Source organism: Panthera leo, chromosome A3, assembly GCF_018350215.1.
Source record: "Panthera leo isolate Ple1 chromosome A3, P.leo_Ple1_pat1.1, whole genome shotgun sequence".
Classification (NCBI taxonomy): domain Eukaryota; kingdom Metazoa; phylum Chordata; class Mammalia; order Carnivora; family Felidae; genus Panthera; species Panthera leo.
Genome location: NC_056681.1, coordinates 40,957,848 through 40,975,447, shown reverse-complemented (window position 1 = coordinate 40,975,447; position 17,600 = coordinate 40,957,848). Strand labels below are relative to the sequence as shown.

The following is a 17,600-nucleotide window of genomic DNA, read 5'->3' as shown; positions in this document are numbered from 1 at the left end:
CTTTTTTATGATGACAACCTTTATAAGGCAGGCATTTAACAATGTCCTATTTAATTTTTTAAAATGCTTATTTATTTTTGAGAGGGAGAAAGACAGAGTGTCAGTGGAGGAGGGAGAGAGAGAGAGGGAGACACAGAACCCAAAGCAGGCTCCAGGCTCTGCAGAGCCCGACGTGGGGCTGGAACTCAGGAACTATGAGATCATGGCCTGAGCCTAAATTGGATGCTTAACTGACTGAGCCACTCAGGTGCCCCAACAATGTCCTAGGTGAGATTGACTTTGACTAGCACACACAAAATGTTTGCAACATGTCTTCATGTTCTTAAAATGTTGAGAATAATTTGGCAAAATGATCTGATATATTTACTTTAAGAAAAAGGTACAGCCGGGGGCACCTGGTGGCTCAGTTAAGCATTAGACTTCGGCTCAGGTCATGATCTCATGGTGAGTGAGTTTGAGCCCCACATCGGGCTCTGTGCTGACAGCTCAGAGCCTGGAGCCTGTTTCAGATTCTGTGTCTCCCCCTCTCTCTGTCCCTCCCATGCCCATGCTCTGTCTCTCTCTGTCTCTCAATAATAAATAAACGTTAAAAATAAATTAAAAAAAAGAAAAAGGTACAACCTACATCAATAAGTTCTGTCTGATTAACAAACCACACTACTTAAAGTTAGATTGCTCCAGGATTACAAAAAAATATTATAGCCTATCTATATTAATTCATAAACTGATTCAATTACGTCCTGTAAGCCAAAAAAACAACAACAAAAAACAAACAAACAAACAAAACAAAGAAGAAGAAAAAGAAAAAAGAAAAAAAAATTCTCTGAATTGGTCTTCATTGATATTTCCAAGTTACATATTATAAAACTATGCTTTGGGGCATACTAATAAAAATATACTTATTATATCTTAAAATTTAGTAGGATATGAATTAGACTTCACTTTTGTTTCATATTGGAATCACCCAGAGAGTTTAAAGAGTACCTCTACCTGGGCTCACCCACAAAGATTTTAATTTAATTGGGTTGGGGTGTAACTACATCAGAATTTTTTCTATTAATTTGATCATGTTAATTTAACTTAGTGTGTATTTAGGCCTACTAGTTAATGTTTTATTTTATTATGAGGAATTGTATTATGTATTTAAAATAAATTGTAAATAAAACAAATAAATTCATATTTACAGTGAGAAGGCATTTTGAGTCCCCTACACTGAAAACAGAAATGTTTGGGGAAGTAATGATGGGGATTAATCAGCAGCAGAGCAATCAAACAGTAGACATCTACTGAGTACCTAACTCAGGAAAAATCTATGCTTCATTTCTGTGGGTGACATGAACACACTTGATCCAAAAGAACCTATAATCAAGACTGGAGGAGACAAGACATATGTGTACATATAAAAATAAGGGACAACACAACAGAATAATAAAGAAATACATGTATGATTCATGTTTTCAAGTATTTATGCCTTGCCAATTTTAGTGATTGAATACAGCCATGATTCTCTTCAATACTTCTCTTTTTCAATCTACTTTCTTTTTTTTTTTAATGTTTATTTATTTTTGAGACAGAGAGAGAGAATGTGAGAGAGAGAACACAAGCAGGAGAGGGGCAGAAAGCGAGGAAAACACAAAATCCAAAGCAGGCTCCAGGCTCTGAGTTGTCAGCACAAAGCCTGATGTGGGGCTTGGGCTCCCAAACTGTGAGATCATGACCTGAGCCAAAGTCAGACGCTTAACCTACTGAGCCACCCAGACACCCCATTTTTCAATCTACTTGCAATTGATATTCTATGTTATGTCCATCTTCTAGTATTCTAGTACCTTGTTGCTCAAAGTATGTATTATGGGCCAGCAACATCAGCGTCACCTTGGATCTCAATCTGCATTTAACTAGATGCCTACATGATGCATATGGATATTTAAGCTTGAGTAGTACTGCTCTGGTAGATACTGATGTCTACATTATACCAAATGTACCACATCAATATTACTCATAATACATTATGTAATACAATACAGTTCAATCTCTAAAGTTGTTTTTTTTTTTTTTCCCAATGTCTCACACAGATTTTTGTAGTAATATTAAAGAATTTCCTTGCTCAGGAAGAGCTGAGCTTTCGACTATTTCATTTGTGAATAAAAATTATTTCTTATGTGTGAGTACCTGCTAAAATGTGTACTAAGGATAATGAGGCCACAGGAGAACAAAGGAAGAGGCAGTTTCTTCAGGCTAAAGGATTCAGAGGAGATGTCACAGTATGATGGAACCAAGATGAGAGCATTAAAAGATGATCTGATTCAGGAAATGGGAGAGCGAGAGATAAAGACAGAGAGAGACAGAGAACATTCCACCAAGGGAGAAAATGGTGAAGAAAAGTCCCTGCCTGGAGTAGGGAAGAGTTAAAACTATGTGGTGCCCAGGTTTAAAAATGGCCTCCAATGATGCTTACCCCCTGCTATTCATATTCCTGTGTCATTCTCTTCCACTTTGATAAGGACTGACCTGTGAACAACAAAGATAACATGGAAATGATGCAGTATGTGACTTCTGAGTTTCTGTCTTGAAAGACACTGTGGCTTATGCCTCGCTTTCTTGACTCACTTCCTCTGTGAGAAGCTGACCTCCATGGCATGAGAAGGAAAGATCCGTGTGGTGAAGACCTGAGACCGACAGCCAACCACTGGCACCAGTTTGTCAGCTGTACAGTGAGCCTTCGGCTACAGGCTGGTCCTGTAGCCTTAGTCAAACCTTCAGATGACTGTAATCCAGATCGACACCTAAACCATAACCTCCTGAAAGACCCTGAGCAAAAGCCACCCACGAAAACACTCCCCAAATCCTGCCTTACAGAAAATGAGATTAAGCAAAATCTATTGTTTCAAGACACAGTGTTGAGATAATTTGTCATTAGTAATATGTAACTATACTAGTAATAAATAACTAATAAAGAGCTAATATAAATAATGCATTACTTATAACAGAAGATAAGTAATAAATAATTCGGAAGACGGTGAATACACTGGTATGGTTTCAATGGAGAGTTTAATGGGCTTGCTAACACAGATGCCTCCAGAGGCTGGCAGCAAAATGAAATGCGTGAAGTGGCTCTTGCCTGGGTCAGAGAGAAAAAGAGGAAAGTGGCAGAGCCTGTGCTAATGTGTAGAACACTTGCCTTGCCACTCCTGCTGGTAAAACTCATTACCATCTCCATTTCTGAGCAGGTCAAAGCACACCCTGCAACCACAGGAAATCACAGATGGTAGATAAGATAGCCATAGTGTGTGGTGTCGCATGTGGTAAACTGGAACAGCAGAATCTTATTCTGGAGATGACTGTCATCTAAATGCTACATTTAGGATATCTCATCTTGAAATGCTTTCTGGAGTACACTGGAGGCAGAAAGTATTGAGAGGGAAAGGCCAGTCTGGAGCGTATTTTGACCATGCTGACTTGAAGAGATTGTGGCATTGGCTAGGATTCTGGGGTATGAATGGAGAAGGGATCCTTAAAGGAAAGAAAGGATAACAAGGTTATGAATAACGGAGATAGAATCGGTCAGTTATGACTTTCTCTTATACGTTTCCTTTAAATCTCACTAAATTTTTAGCACCATGTTAAAATGTAAGTCCAGGAGGAGAGAACTAGATGATACTTTTGTATGAGTTTGTCCTGACAACCTGCATGTTACAAACTTATTCTGGATAGGGCCAGATAGAAAATATTTCAGGCTTTTCAAGCTATATAGTCTCTGTCCCAACTACTCTGCCAATATAGCACAAAGACAGCTATAGACAATACATAAATAAATGGACATGGCTGTGTTCCAATAAAATGTAATTTACAAAAAGAGGATGTATCACATTTGGCCCCTGAGCTGTAATTTGCCAACCCCTAGCCCAAAATAGAGTAGGCCAGTGGCTTTCAAAGAATGTTTCCCAGATCAGCAGTATCATCATCAGCATCATCTGAGAATTTATTAAAATACCGAATGGGGCCAAGCAGCAGCCCAGCATGATATATACATATACATCATGATATATACATACATATATGTATATATACGTATATATATGTTTATTCTTGAGAGAGAGACAGGGACAAAACACGATAGGGGGAGGGGCAGAGAGAGAGAGAGAGAGAGAGAGAGAGAGGAGAGGGAGACACACAATCTTAGGCAGTCTCCAGGCTCTGAGCTGACAGCATAGAGCCCGATGTGGGGCTCAAACTCATGAACTATGCAATCATGACCTGCAACGAAGTTGGATGCTCAATTGACTGAGCCACCCAGGCACCTCCCAGAATGCTATATGTTAAAGGACTCCTCCCACAGGGTGAAGGCTAGTTTGAGAAACATTTGTGAAGATACTTAATAACACTTATTTGATAGATGAATGAATGATTCATATCTCCATGTGTACTAATTTTTGCCTCTATTAGAATCATATCTAGGATAGTATTTGGGATGTCACAAAATTGTATGTTTGGCTATCTTAAGTCTAGCTTTGGCTGTTAAAATGTTATGGTATTCCACAAAGCATCATGGCTTGCAGGCACTTTACCACCTAAAAGACACTGAAAACCACTAATCTAATACAGCTGCCTTTTTTTTGTGTGTCCAAAAAAAGAAAAAAGGAATATGAAACCTCCTATAGTTAATTAATTTGGTCAAAGAAACATATACTTACTGAGAGAATTAAGAAAAAAATTATTTTTATATAATTAAGATGCCTCACATAAAATTTCATGTATTGGGGCTTTCCAGGGATACTAAACATTCAAGAAAAAAAAAATAAGTGGCAACCTGGCCTAGGACGAAAGAAAACAATAATGGTACCTTTAACAATGGGGTCTCAATTATATTTATTCGGTTTCTCAACTGATTAGTGCCTGGGTGGAGTTGAAGCTTCTAGATTCGGCTGGGCTTCAGAGACTGAGCAAACAGCAGTGAGTGTGGGAAGGGAGTGAGGGAGAAGGTAGAGGAATGGAAATTTCCATCAGCTGACAACCATCAAGTACGTTCCTCAAGAAGGGTTATATAAACTGAGCCACAGGAGAAATGAATTGGCTGGTAGCAAACAGCAAGATCCTCCTGCATACCTAACAGGATACAAGCACTATCTCTTGGCGTGAGGCTCAGAGAGATAAGAGAAATTACTGGGCTGGATATCACAGAGAAACCGATGGACTCATGCATGATGTTTATTTAGCCAAAAAGCCAGAAACCTTCATTAAACATTTCTGGAAAATGTGGGTTTGAATCAAAGGGAAGAGAGGTTTCCAGCTGATATATGCAATGGCCTGCAGGGTAAAATTAAGTGAAGTGATAGGTATCAAGTATGAAATGCAGTGCCTGCTGAATCTTAAGTGAATCATATTGTTATTATCATTATGATTAGAGACCCTGTACTTCCTCACCTTCTACAGGAGCCAAAGAAGTCCCACCACCTCAGCCCCTTACCTCTCCCCTGCCAGGGCTCTGAAGGTGAGTGGAAACATTGCTCCCAGGAATATAAGTGCATCTGCTTTTGAATTTGCCTGGCAACTGGACTCACCTGCAGTGGAGGATCAGTGTTCCTCCCCTCCTGTTATCCCACTTAATTTTTCCATTCCCTCCCTCAACCTTGATATTAATAGGTTGAGGCAGAAGTTTAAAGCCATTATTGATGTACAAAAATCTGTGTACCCAGTCCCTGCAGTGACTGTGGTTAGATGCCTGGCACACCTGGGCAGGCTAGCTCCTGGGGGGCCCTGTAGGGTGGCAGTCATTATCCCCCTGCTGAATTTACCCTTGAAAATCTGATTTTTGCCATGGGCCTGGGAGAAGTCTCCATCTATTAATTAGTGGACATTTACTAAGTACCTACTATGTGCCAGGCATGACTATGACCTAAATTCAGGAGGTGAATGTGTTCAGTCAAAATGCCAGATGCTTAACCTATAATGGGCAAGAGCTGTCACAGGAACTGGAATAATCAAAGTCCACATTCACTCCATGTGGCCAAGCTACACAGGAAACCAAATCATAATTAGAGCATCTCTGTATCAACATATAAGAGAAGTAGCTAAGAACTGAAGCTGAATACTTGAAGTCTGTCTGATCAGAATGTTCTTTCCAGGTGGGTGGGTTTACATGAGAAGTTAAATCATGATTCGAAGATGTTTCTTGGGCACAGAATCAGAAAAATAGCAGTTGAATTCATCAATGATATCAGCAAAAGCAGCCAGAGACTATGTCATAACTTAGCCAGTGGGATGAAATAACTCCAAAAGCTGAGGCTCTCTCTAGGCTGGGCAGTGAGTACATTTCTTTGGACATCACCCATGTCAGCTTTTAACTCTCCTTTTTTCTGGGATTCCATGGCTCAGTAATGGGTGTAAAGCACCATGATAAGTACATTTTCTATATTAGTTCATTTATCCAGTCCAGGTGCCTGCTTAGAGAAGCCTCCATGCTCAGAGAAGCCTTCTCCAACTACTCGTGACCCTCCATACTGCTCTACTTTCTCTACAGTTCGCATTACTATCTCATGTTCTAGTCTATATTAATTTATTGATTGGTCATTGATCACTTCCTATGAAGGATAAAGGTCCCAGGAGGGCAGTGGCTTTATTTTCTGAATAAATGCATTCACAATGCCTAAAATGGTCCTGGCACATGGTACCTTATTATACGCTGGTGGATGAAGGAGTAAACTGGTTAGTGGAAGCCTGGATATATGGATGGACACATATATTTACAAACTGAGAGGTGGATATTAGCATCCCCACTGTAAAGATTAAGAAATCAAGGCCGACAGGCCATGTTACTTCCAAGCTCACCCAATTAGCAAATGGAAAGCTGAGGTTTGATCCAATTCTGACAGATTTGAGTTCTTGCTCTCCATTGGCGCTCTGTTTTCTTAGAAAAGTTGATACATCCAGGAAGGTCCCATCCAAAACTAGAATCCCTGGAGCCTTGGAATTAGAAGAATCTTCCCTCTGCCTATCCCAGTCACTACTTCTGTGATATCTTCCAGAGGCGTTGCTTAATTAACTCTTAGGGCCTACATTCTTATCTCCTAAAAAGTAGGAATAAGAATATACTTAAAAAGCTGCTCAGTACCTCAAACAAGAGCTTGCACATGTCCTTTGCACTTCAAGGATTGTTCAAGGACAAAAAAATGGGATAATAAATATAAAAGTCCCTGCAGGCTGTAATACTCATACGTGTTATTATTATGAAGGCTCAGAGGGACAAGAATGAAAAGGGAAGCTCCCTTGCTTATGTCAACAGGTTCTATTGTTTTGTCTTGTTTTGTTTTGTTTTTTAAATGTGAACATAGATTAACTTTTTTTTTTTTTTTTTTTTTTTGGTTTATTTATTTTGAGAGAGACAGAGAAAGACTAATGGGTTTTCAGTTAGTCTCTTGAATGACCAGGGCTATTCCAACCCTGGGGGAAGTTTTCTAGATCTTCCCTCTGCCTGCAATGCTTCCCCTGGATTCTTCACAGAGTCAACTCCTTCCTCAGTTTGCACTTCATTTTTTAATTAATTAATTGATTTTTTTTTTAATTTAGAAAGAGAGAGTGCATGAGATGGGGGGAGGGGCAGAGAGAGAGAGAGAGAGAGAGAGAGAGAGGAAGAGAGAATCCCAAGCAGGCTCCACATTGCTAGCTCAGAGCCTGAGCCTGAGGCAGGGCTGGAACTCAGGAAACCACAAGATCATGACCTGAGCTACAACCCAGTTGGACGCTCAAACAACTGAGCCACCCAGGCACCCCCATCAGGATCCATTTTAGACTGTGTTCCTAGAAGGCAGATACCAGTTATTTACTGTATATATAACATGCTGTCAAGGTAGGGAGGCATTTTACAGGGGAAAGAGCTGGGTTCATGATGTTAAAATGTCTAAACTCATGAACTATTTTTGCTAAAAAGAAAGGATTTCCTGTGTGCTTTTATCCAGCCCATGAGTCTAAATACCATCCATACGCTGGTGTATTCTGAATGCATTTTTCTAGTTCAATCTATACCTTGACATTCAGATCATGATGACAGTGCCCACCTTCTATATCCACATGCCAACCTTAGCCATCTTACAGAGATCTCACACTTGGCCTGGCCAACATGGAACTTTATTTTTCTCTTTCTTCATCTATATCTCACTAAATCCTAACACCACAGAGTGTTCTGTTCCTAAATTCAAACTCCTAAGAATCATCCTTGATTCCTTCCTTTGTTTTGCTCTTCCCCATCTCAAAGTGACCTGCAAAAGCTGTCTATGCTACTTACAAAGTATATCTTAAACTTATCTACTATGTATCATATCTATTGTCCCTATCTTAGTGCTACCAACCATCTCCCCAAACCTGTGCTGTCGCAATAGACTCCTTACTGGATGTCCTTCTTACATGCTTTCTTCCTGCCCCTTAACCATTCGCATAGCACACATGGAGATCTTTTAAAAATGTATATCTGGTCATGAATTCCTCTGTTTAAAACCACTATGCTTTTCCACTACATTCGGAATCAGAAGCATCCCACCTCAGCCTACAGGCCAAGCTCTAGCTATTTCTCCCAGGCTGGTTATGGTAGTGGTACTGTGGGTGCTAATGGAAATGGTGAACGACAGGGGGATGAGTAGGGGTCCTCTGCCTTTCGACAGTAGGGAACTGCTCACAACAGAGACTCCATCCCAAGACATATCCACTGTAAATCTCACATAGCTCCCTCCAGCCTCTCTTCCTTGTAGTCACCAGCCATTAAAAAGTTCCACTTTTGGATAATGTGCTTAGGGGAAGCAGTGTGTCCCCTGCTCTTAGCTATGCTTCTGCTTAAGACCTTGCAGAGTCTGCTCCTTGCCTGACTCTCCAGTATCTTTGCAGACCACTTGTCCTCCCCGAGGCTCACTCACCTAGCTGGGGTGGCTTCCAGTTAGTCTCTTGAATGACCAGGGCTATTCCAACCTGGGGAGAAGTTTTCTGGGTCTTCCATCTGCCTGAAATACTTTCCCTGATTCTTCACAGAGTCAACTCCTTCTTCAGTTTGCACTTCATTTTTAACTTAATTAATTGATAATTTTTTTTTATTTTAGAAAGAGAGAGTGCATGAGATGGGGGAGGGGCAGAGGGAGGGGGAGGAGAGAGAGAGAGAGAGAGAGAGAGAGAGAGAGAGAGAGAGAATCTTAAGCAGTATCCATGCCCAGCGCTGAGCCTGATGTGGGTCTTGATCCCATGACCCTGGGATCATGACCTGAGCTGAAATCAAGAGCTGGATGCTGGATGACTGAATCACCTAGGTGACCCCAATTTGGACTTTAAATATCACATTCTCTTAGAAATCTCTGCTGATTACTCAGTCTAAAGGAAGTTCTCCTGCTGTTCTTTGTCATAGTGCTATTGTTATTTTATTATTTTTACAGATCTCATCAAAATCTGTCATCTCTTTAGTTTTTGTTTGCCTATGCTTATTGAGTGACTCCATGCTATAGAAGCTAAGGCCCAGTCTGTCCTGTTGAGCAATGTCCCTTGGTATCCAGCATAATCACCGGCATGTGCTAAGTGTGCAGTAAATCCATTATAACACATCATGTGACAAATGTCAGTAGTTAGCATCACCCATTTAGTAAAAAGCATTATTAAGTATTAAGATTTAAAAAATGTTTCATATTTTAATAATAAAATATTCCCCCTCCTCTCTCCACATTCATATGGCATGGAATTCATTGAGAAAAGATAGGTAATTTATTTGAGCAAATGTGGGTCAAGTTCATTTTCAGAAACTTTGTGCATATTATGTACGTCAAAAAAAAAAGTAGGCATTTTTATTTTTTCCCATATTTCTGACAATTTTTTCAACTTGCTTATATTTGGAGGAATATAGGATCACAGTCTATGGCATTCAAGAGATTTTTCACATCTCAAAGCACGTTTACCAATTCATGATTTTGCTCATGTGTTCCATCCCCAATGTACCTGCCTGTCAAAGCAGATTACTCCTTCAAAATCCACCTCAGATGCTATGAAGGTGAAGCCTTCTGTCCTCTTGTTTTCATTTTTTATACTTCTTAGATCCCTTATGCAAATGGCTAGCAGTCAGCTGTTTACACTACCATGCAGCAGGACATGTTTAGCTATTGACCTAATTGATTTTCCCTCCCAATAATTCCTCTTTTGCTTGTTAAAACTAAGCTTGTCATGCAGACCATGGCCTCTGGGAATGGGCATGACAGAGTAGAACAGAAAGCAAAACTTAGGAAATTCTTACTTGAATTTCTAAATTGGCTTTTGAAACTCTGCATAGAGACAGTAATTTGAGAGAAAGGCATGTTGAGGCTCAAAATCTAAGTGTGTAAACACATGAGCAGAATCACAGAGAAGTGAATGTATTTTGAGATGTTCAGAGAAAAGTGAACAATCTGGTATGTTCAGAACATAGAGTTCTCAGAGCTGGTTCCAAAATGTTCTCTCTGTTTAATTTTAGTCCATAGATGGAAAAGACCATATCTTATCTACCATCACATTTTCAGTGTCTAGCACAGAACATAGAATTGCTAGATAGGTTACATTGAAGTGAATTATTACAACATCCAGATTATTCATCCATCAAGCATTCTAAAAGCATCAAATAAAAAATTGTGTATTATCCTGGAAAGATGCTATAAGGCACACAAAATGCAATGTCAAATATACAACCTTTTCCCCACCTTAGCTGTCTAATAACCTATCTTCAAACTGAGTTCAGAGGAATGTGTATGCTCTGTATTTTATTTTCAGGGTAAAACATTATTATTTACATGTGGGCCCCATCAGTGAACTAATATATATATATATATATATATATATATATATATATATATATATATATATACAACAAATTGTAAGTATTCTAATAGTTGTAACATTTATTTGAAAGCCTCTTCCATCTATCTATTCTATTTTCAGCTGGTTTATCTTTTCCCTTATATGTAGTGGGGACTGTGTAGACTGATATTTTAAACCTATTCAAATAAACTTTACAGGGTGCTTGGGTGGCTCAGCCGGTTAAGCATACAACTCTTGATTTTGGCTCAGGTCATGATCTCAAGGTCGGTCCTGAGATTGAGCCCTGTGTCAGTCTCTGTACTGAATGTGGAACCTGCTTGGGATTCTCTCTATATCCTTCTCTCCCTGGCCCCACCCCCAATCCATGTGCATGCTCTCTCTTTCTCTCAAAATGAATTAAATAAAATTAAAATAGCATTTAAAAATGAACTTTACTTGTTGCAATAATGACTTTTTTCTGGTAATTCCCTCTTCCAAGTAAAACTTGATTTTTTAAGCGATTTGCAATCCCTTATAAAACTCTAAAAATTGTTTTATATTGACACATGATAAATCTATTTGACCCCTGAAACCCTCAAATTCCTTCTTATGCAGGAATCTAACAAATTATCACTGGTAAATATATTGGATTTATTCTATTTCTTATCTCTCTTCAAAGACGGTAAATGTCCCAATCCACAATCCACGGAAAAGATATACATCATCTGACACATTTAGAAGAAAATGACGTCAGCACTAAAATTTAGTCCCCTCAGCCTTTCATGGTCTTTGGCCACCCCATCATTCCTGCTTCTCTTCTCTTTTCTCATATAGATAATATCCTCTTCCTCCCTTCTTCCCTCCCTCCCTCAATAAACAGATGCTTATTGATAACTGATATGTGCCAGGCACTATGCAAAGACTAATGGATAAAATGTCTTCTGGAGGGAATCAAGATTTAAAGAGTGAATTTCAATACTGAGAGGCAAATGTTTTGATGGGGACAGTACATGCAGACTCCTTGGCAGCTTAAAACAACAACAACAACAACAACAACAATGGACCCAAAATGTCAGAGAGGTGCTAAAAGATCCCAAGAATATTTTTGAAGAAAGTTTCAACTTGACTGAGAATGGTGATTTCAAAGTCATTGCCAGGCAAAAACAGAAGAGAAAGAGGGTTGTAGCATGGCGGTTAGAAAGCATGGAGATTAGGAGGTCTTGGTTCACTAGAAGTAAAAAAAAAAAATCAGCACAGTTGAAGGAGCTGGTAAGTGAGTTGTGATGAGAGCTGGGTCTTCCTCCTTCTCTAGATTCAGTCCAGATTCTTAGGGGTAATTCAAGTGAGAACTTCTTCATTAAGCCCTTCTCATCTCAGCTCTCAGTGACCTCTCCGTTCTCTGAAAACTTTTAGGCTTCATATGCTTCTTTCAGACATCTGTGTTCAACACCTGGTCTAGCAGGTTTCATTATGGTTTGGGAAACTTTGGTGGCACAATAAAAGACAAGAAAAACAGCCTATTACTCTTCCTCCCCAACCATCCTCTCCTTTAAATGCCAGAAAATCAAAATATTCATGGAGTAGACTTAATTAGAGTCTCTTTCTCCCATGGTGCAAGGTGACTGCTAATCATGTCAACTCTATTTAATAAATACGGCTATTCTACTCTATGCAGAACATTTATAATATTTTTATAGTTTTACATTAGAACTCACATATCACAGAGATTGTTTTATTAATGATCCTTATACCACCAGTGAGAATAATAATAATATTTCTCATTATGATTTATTTTTTAAAGTCATCTCTTTTTCTTGGGGAATTGCATAAACTCTGGAGTTCATTTTGTTAAAGATTTCATGTAGTTTAGGAACTAGTGTCCCAAATGAGTTGAGGAATTTACTCCCCTTTCACCAATTTTCATCCTTTTGCACCCAACAATGCTGAGTGGCCCAACATTTATGCATCAACATGTGTATCCATCTTTTCTTTTTATGTCAAGAAATAATAATAGCCACATCTTAAGTTTAAAAACAGTTATATTTTATTTTGAAAAGCATACTGGTATGTCATGATAGAGTGTATTTTTCCCACTGGCAGTATGCGAAGGATAATTTACAGTCCATGAATACTACCTGGGGCTCATAGGGAAATTTCCTATTGACAATTCTTCATTTTCAAAAATCCTTAAAAATCCTTAACTGGACTGTTAAACCTTCTGGATTGATCTTCTACTGAGCCAAATATGGATCAAAACTTAGAATGAATATCCATTTTTAAGTGAACTTACCCCTGTGATTTATGAGGAAGTGGCATTTGTACTAAATGATTTTTATAAATGGTTGTGGTAGCCATCCTAATATGCTCACTTCAAGTTGGTAATGCTATTTTCTTCTAATCAGAAGATATCTCTTTCGCTATTTGAAAGACCCTTTGGGGAGTTTGCTTTAGAAATGGCATTCTATATACTATCTGATTTAGCCTATGTCTTGCCTATCCATTGACTACCATGGGGTCTAAGCGTTTCTCAGGAAACAGCTGGTCCCTGCCATTCAATCTCCTTTACAGAGTGAGAGATGACATATGACTTCAATGAGGATGCGAGACAACTCTCTTATACAAGAAATCTCAGGCTGATCTGGGATGAACCATGATTCTTTGGGGCTTAAACTAAGAGGTCATTAAAATGCACCAGAAAGGGATGGGGTGGATGGAAATAAGAATGAGGAAACAGATCTAAACAGGGAGAAGAATTATTTAAAATGAAAGTTACCTGGAAGTTATTAAATTAACATTTTCATTTTAATGATTAAAATAATTATAAAAACAGCTGAGAGGGGGTAAATGATTTGCTGGGGTTGCACACAGATGGTGGCAAGGCTGAGACAGGAGTCTTCTGGTTACCACTGTAAGGTTCTTTTCATTTTATAATAATTTTATTCTGGTTTGAAAATATTTCATATTTTTCAATGAGCTATAAAAAAGATATTAAATGGAAATTACCATCTTGGTTATTTCTGAAATAATTTCCAGCATGTGATAAAAAAAAAAATTGAACAATTCATTCTTGCATTGCTCTGTGGAGGAAAGGAACTTAAATGCTATATTTTAATACAAAAGATTGCCCAAAGAGATGTTGCATTATACAGTAAGTGCCACAAGAAGATTAACTACCAGGCAGGCGGCACCTCGAGCAGGGAAACTCAATGATTTCTATATAAAACTCATAAATGAAAGTGTTCATTTATTCATGATATTCTAACGTATTCCATACTGTTTTTCTAAGACAAGCAATGCATGGCCTTTCAGTTTTATGCCATTACTTAAAATATTTGAAGAAAACTGTTCATCAATCTCTGATTCTATTATTACACTCAAGATTAGGTTAATTACTATCTCCTGGGGTCGTTTGTACCATGAAATATTTAATGGATTGCTACCAGGGCATCATATCATGGCAAGGAAGACATGACTTACAGTTTCTAAAAGATGACTAATGTGAATTATTTCCAGAACACAGGATGGCAAAGAAAGACAGAGCTTGACAAGTTAAACTCATTTTTACCAACAATGTGCTTATTTTCAGAAAATGATTTCTTTTTAAGGTCCATAATATAAGAGGAGTTGAAAGCCATTAACCACAGATGCTTTAACCCAAACAGAAGAGGCACAGAAGAGGGTCATGTTTTTGGTAGTCAAATATAGTAAGAACATAAAATTTAAAATTTGTTGTTTGGTAAAATTTCATCTGTATGGTCAACAGAGCCCCATGTGGCATTAAAGAGTTCTCTCACTGGTTTCAAATACTAAACAGTAAGTGAAACTTTAGTAAGCTTGCAGTTTCCTCTTGAAAAATGAAAACAAAACAAAACAAAACAATCTTTGCATTTTGACAATGGCTATAATTCTTGCATCACTCCACTAATCCTTGCTATATTGTTGAGTAGCCTTATATAAAATCTATTTTTACAGCCTCAGTGGAATTCCTACAGACCTATCCTGGACAATTAGTATTTTCCTATGAGCTGTTTCAATTCCACAAAACCAAACTGAGCATTATAGTGTGATTTTACTTTACCTTCCTAATTTGTTCAAATAAAGTCTAAAGGACTTTCCAGTTAAATTTTCAAATACCAGGAGTAGTCATTGAAATGCGGGTTCCTTCTTTTTGCTTCTCTTTATTGTGCTCCAGAACTTAGCTTTTCTTTCTCTGCTGGACCATCTGACCCACTCTGATGTACATAGCTCAAACTCTCCATTTGGAAATGCCCCAACAACTCAGTATGTAGTCTGAGAAGTAGCTATACTTTATGAAATTCCCAATTCCCACAGGATTGACAAGCTCTGTTCTATCATTAAAGTTAAAATTCATGATAATTCTGTTCTGCAAAGACTAGGAGCCATAATAACCAAGAGTTTTGAAAGTGCTATTCAGAAGTAAGACCAACACAGGTATCACCTGGTGAATTATGAAAATAGCCAAGCAAATAACTGTAACTATGTACAAAATAATGTCTAAATTCCCGGTCCCAAAAGCCACTCTGCTATCTCTAGTAATAGAAGAGAAGCGTGTTGCTGATTGAGTAGGAGTCAGTGTAACTCCATTTTTACTCCATTACACACCACATGTAACATTAAAATTTACTTAGAAAGCTTTAGGATAAGATCTGATTATTTTAAATGAGAACAAAAATGTAATCAAATGGCCATAATACAGGCAATGTCCTTATTACTGGAAAATAATATAATATTGGCAATCTGTTAGCCATCCCATCCCTCCATTTGTCACCTGCTGTCGAAAAGGATACCTATGCCTGATATGAAAATGAGTATGGACTCATACACTTGGAGCCCCAAACAAATCAGGTCACATCTAATACAGATGAGTCAATTCATCTAAAATGGGTTGAAAATATGCATCTTCTCCTTCACGCCCATCTTGCTTGGTTTTCATAGGAGGCTGAATCGGTGGACCGATTTCTAGAAAGCACAAAATCAGGCCTAAATTGTCTGGATTGCTTATTGAAGGAGGTCCAGCAGGGTTGGGAAAACATTTTCTGGGTGGCACTCTTCCTCAGCTGTCATTAGGTTACCTTGCTTTTGAAAAGTACATTATACTTCATTAATTTCTGTATGATTTTGAGTATTAAATCAATGCCATAAGATAGGTATAAGAGAGACTAAAAAAAAATTCTCTGTGAGTTACACATGAAGAAGACTAGGCTGGAAGAATTTTCATGACCATATATATTTTTTAAGTTTATTTATTTTTGAGAGAGATAGTGACATTGTGAGTGAGGTAGGGGCAGAGAGACAGGGAGAGAGAGATTCCCAAGCAGGCTCCACGCGACCAGCACAGAGCCGGATGTGGGGCTTGAACTCACAAAACCGTAAGATCATGACCTGAGCCGAAACCAAGAGTCAGATGTCTAACTTACAGAGCCACCCAGGTGCCCCATCATGACCATCTTGAAATCAAGTTTTAAGCCTACAATAGAAGACCTAAGTGCTATAATAAATCCTGTATCTTGGTAAGCAGTCTACAGTAGCTGTGATTTCACTATTCTCCCAAAGACTCAGGATCATCTTAAAATCTCACACTGAAACTATCCCCAAACCAAGATAGCAACCTCGATTTCTTTCTTCTAAAATTAGACAACAGAATGTATTTGGCTGTGTGGCACCTTGTAGAGTATGTGATGAGTTTCACAAAAAATAAGATTTTTACCAAAAGTCAAAATAGTCTCCTCCTAAATTGTTTTCTCATCTTTCATAAAGTTAATATCTCTGCCTCATTTCTCAGCCTTTTTACTGCTCTAAAATTGTCTGCATGTTCTGTTGTTATGATGTCATCAATCACCTTATCTCCCAGTTATTTTAATCCCAGTCTGGTTTGTTTGCATTAATCTCATGACAAAAATATCAACATCTTGCTGACATAAAAATCTTGCTGATGTTAGAGAATATCTAATAAATCCATTAAAACTAGATACTTTTTTGTAAACTAGAGGTATACAGGAAACTGCACCTTTGGATGTTTGTTTATTTCTGGAATCACAATAGTTAACTCCAGGGTCTCAGCTTATAGGTATTGGATAAGCAAGGTTATACAATAGTTTAATTCAGTGTTCAAACAATGGACAACTGTATTTTTCTTTCAATTTTATGCTTTCACGATATTCCATTGAGTCATGATACAAACTTAGTATTCTGGCAGGATCATCCCTTTTTTTCTTCCTTCTTCATGATTACTTTCTTAGTACATGAGAGAAGAAAGAAGCATCAGCAAAACCCTCACCAAACTGTCAACACAATAAGAATTATACTCAAAAGAACCCAGAGCTCACAGATTTGAGATTTGTTTTATTCTTGGTTCTTGAACAATAATGTATGGAATTCTTCTCTTTCCACTTCATTTTCCCTTTATGTCAATGTGAAACACCATCACCACAAAGAGAGATAGTGACATCAAAATGTAAAAGTGATCAGCTATGATTCTCTCCTGCATTTGCCGTGAGACTGGGAGAAGGGGCCGGCAACACTGAACTGGGCATCTGGAGCCAGAGGAACCCCCGGGTTAACATGGTGCATCTGTGAATTCAGGAAGAGGGCTGTGGCATGGTGCACACTGTGATGTGTGGCTGTGACTTCAGGAATAGGGCTTCTCTTCCCAACCTGACCAGTTTATGGCATCATGGGTAAGTAAAATAAGATTCTTGCATTGGTAGAAATAAGTTTTTACTTAAACTGTCTATTGCTACTTAATAAATTGCCCCCAAACTTAGTGGCTTAAGACAAAATTTTCTCACAAT

General features: G+C 38.3%; 1 protein-coding gene across 1 annotated transcript in view; it reads right to left on the bottom strand.

The window, feature by feature from the left end:
* MACROD2 (mono-ADP ribosylhydrolase 2) overlaps nucleotides 1–17,600 on the bottom strand; it is a 2,023,701-nt gene that overhangs the window by 304,732 nt on the left and 1,701,369 nt on the right. The window lies entirely within an intron of this gene.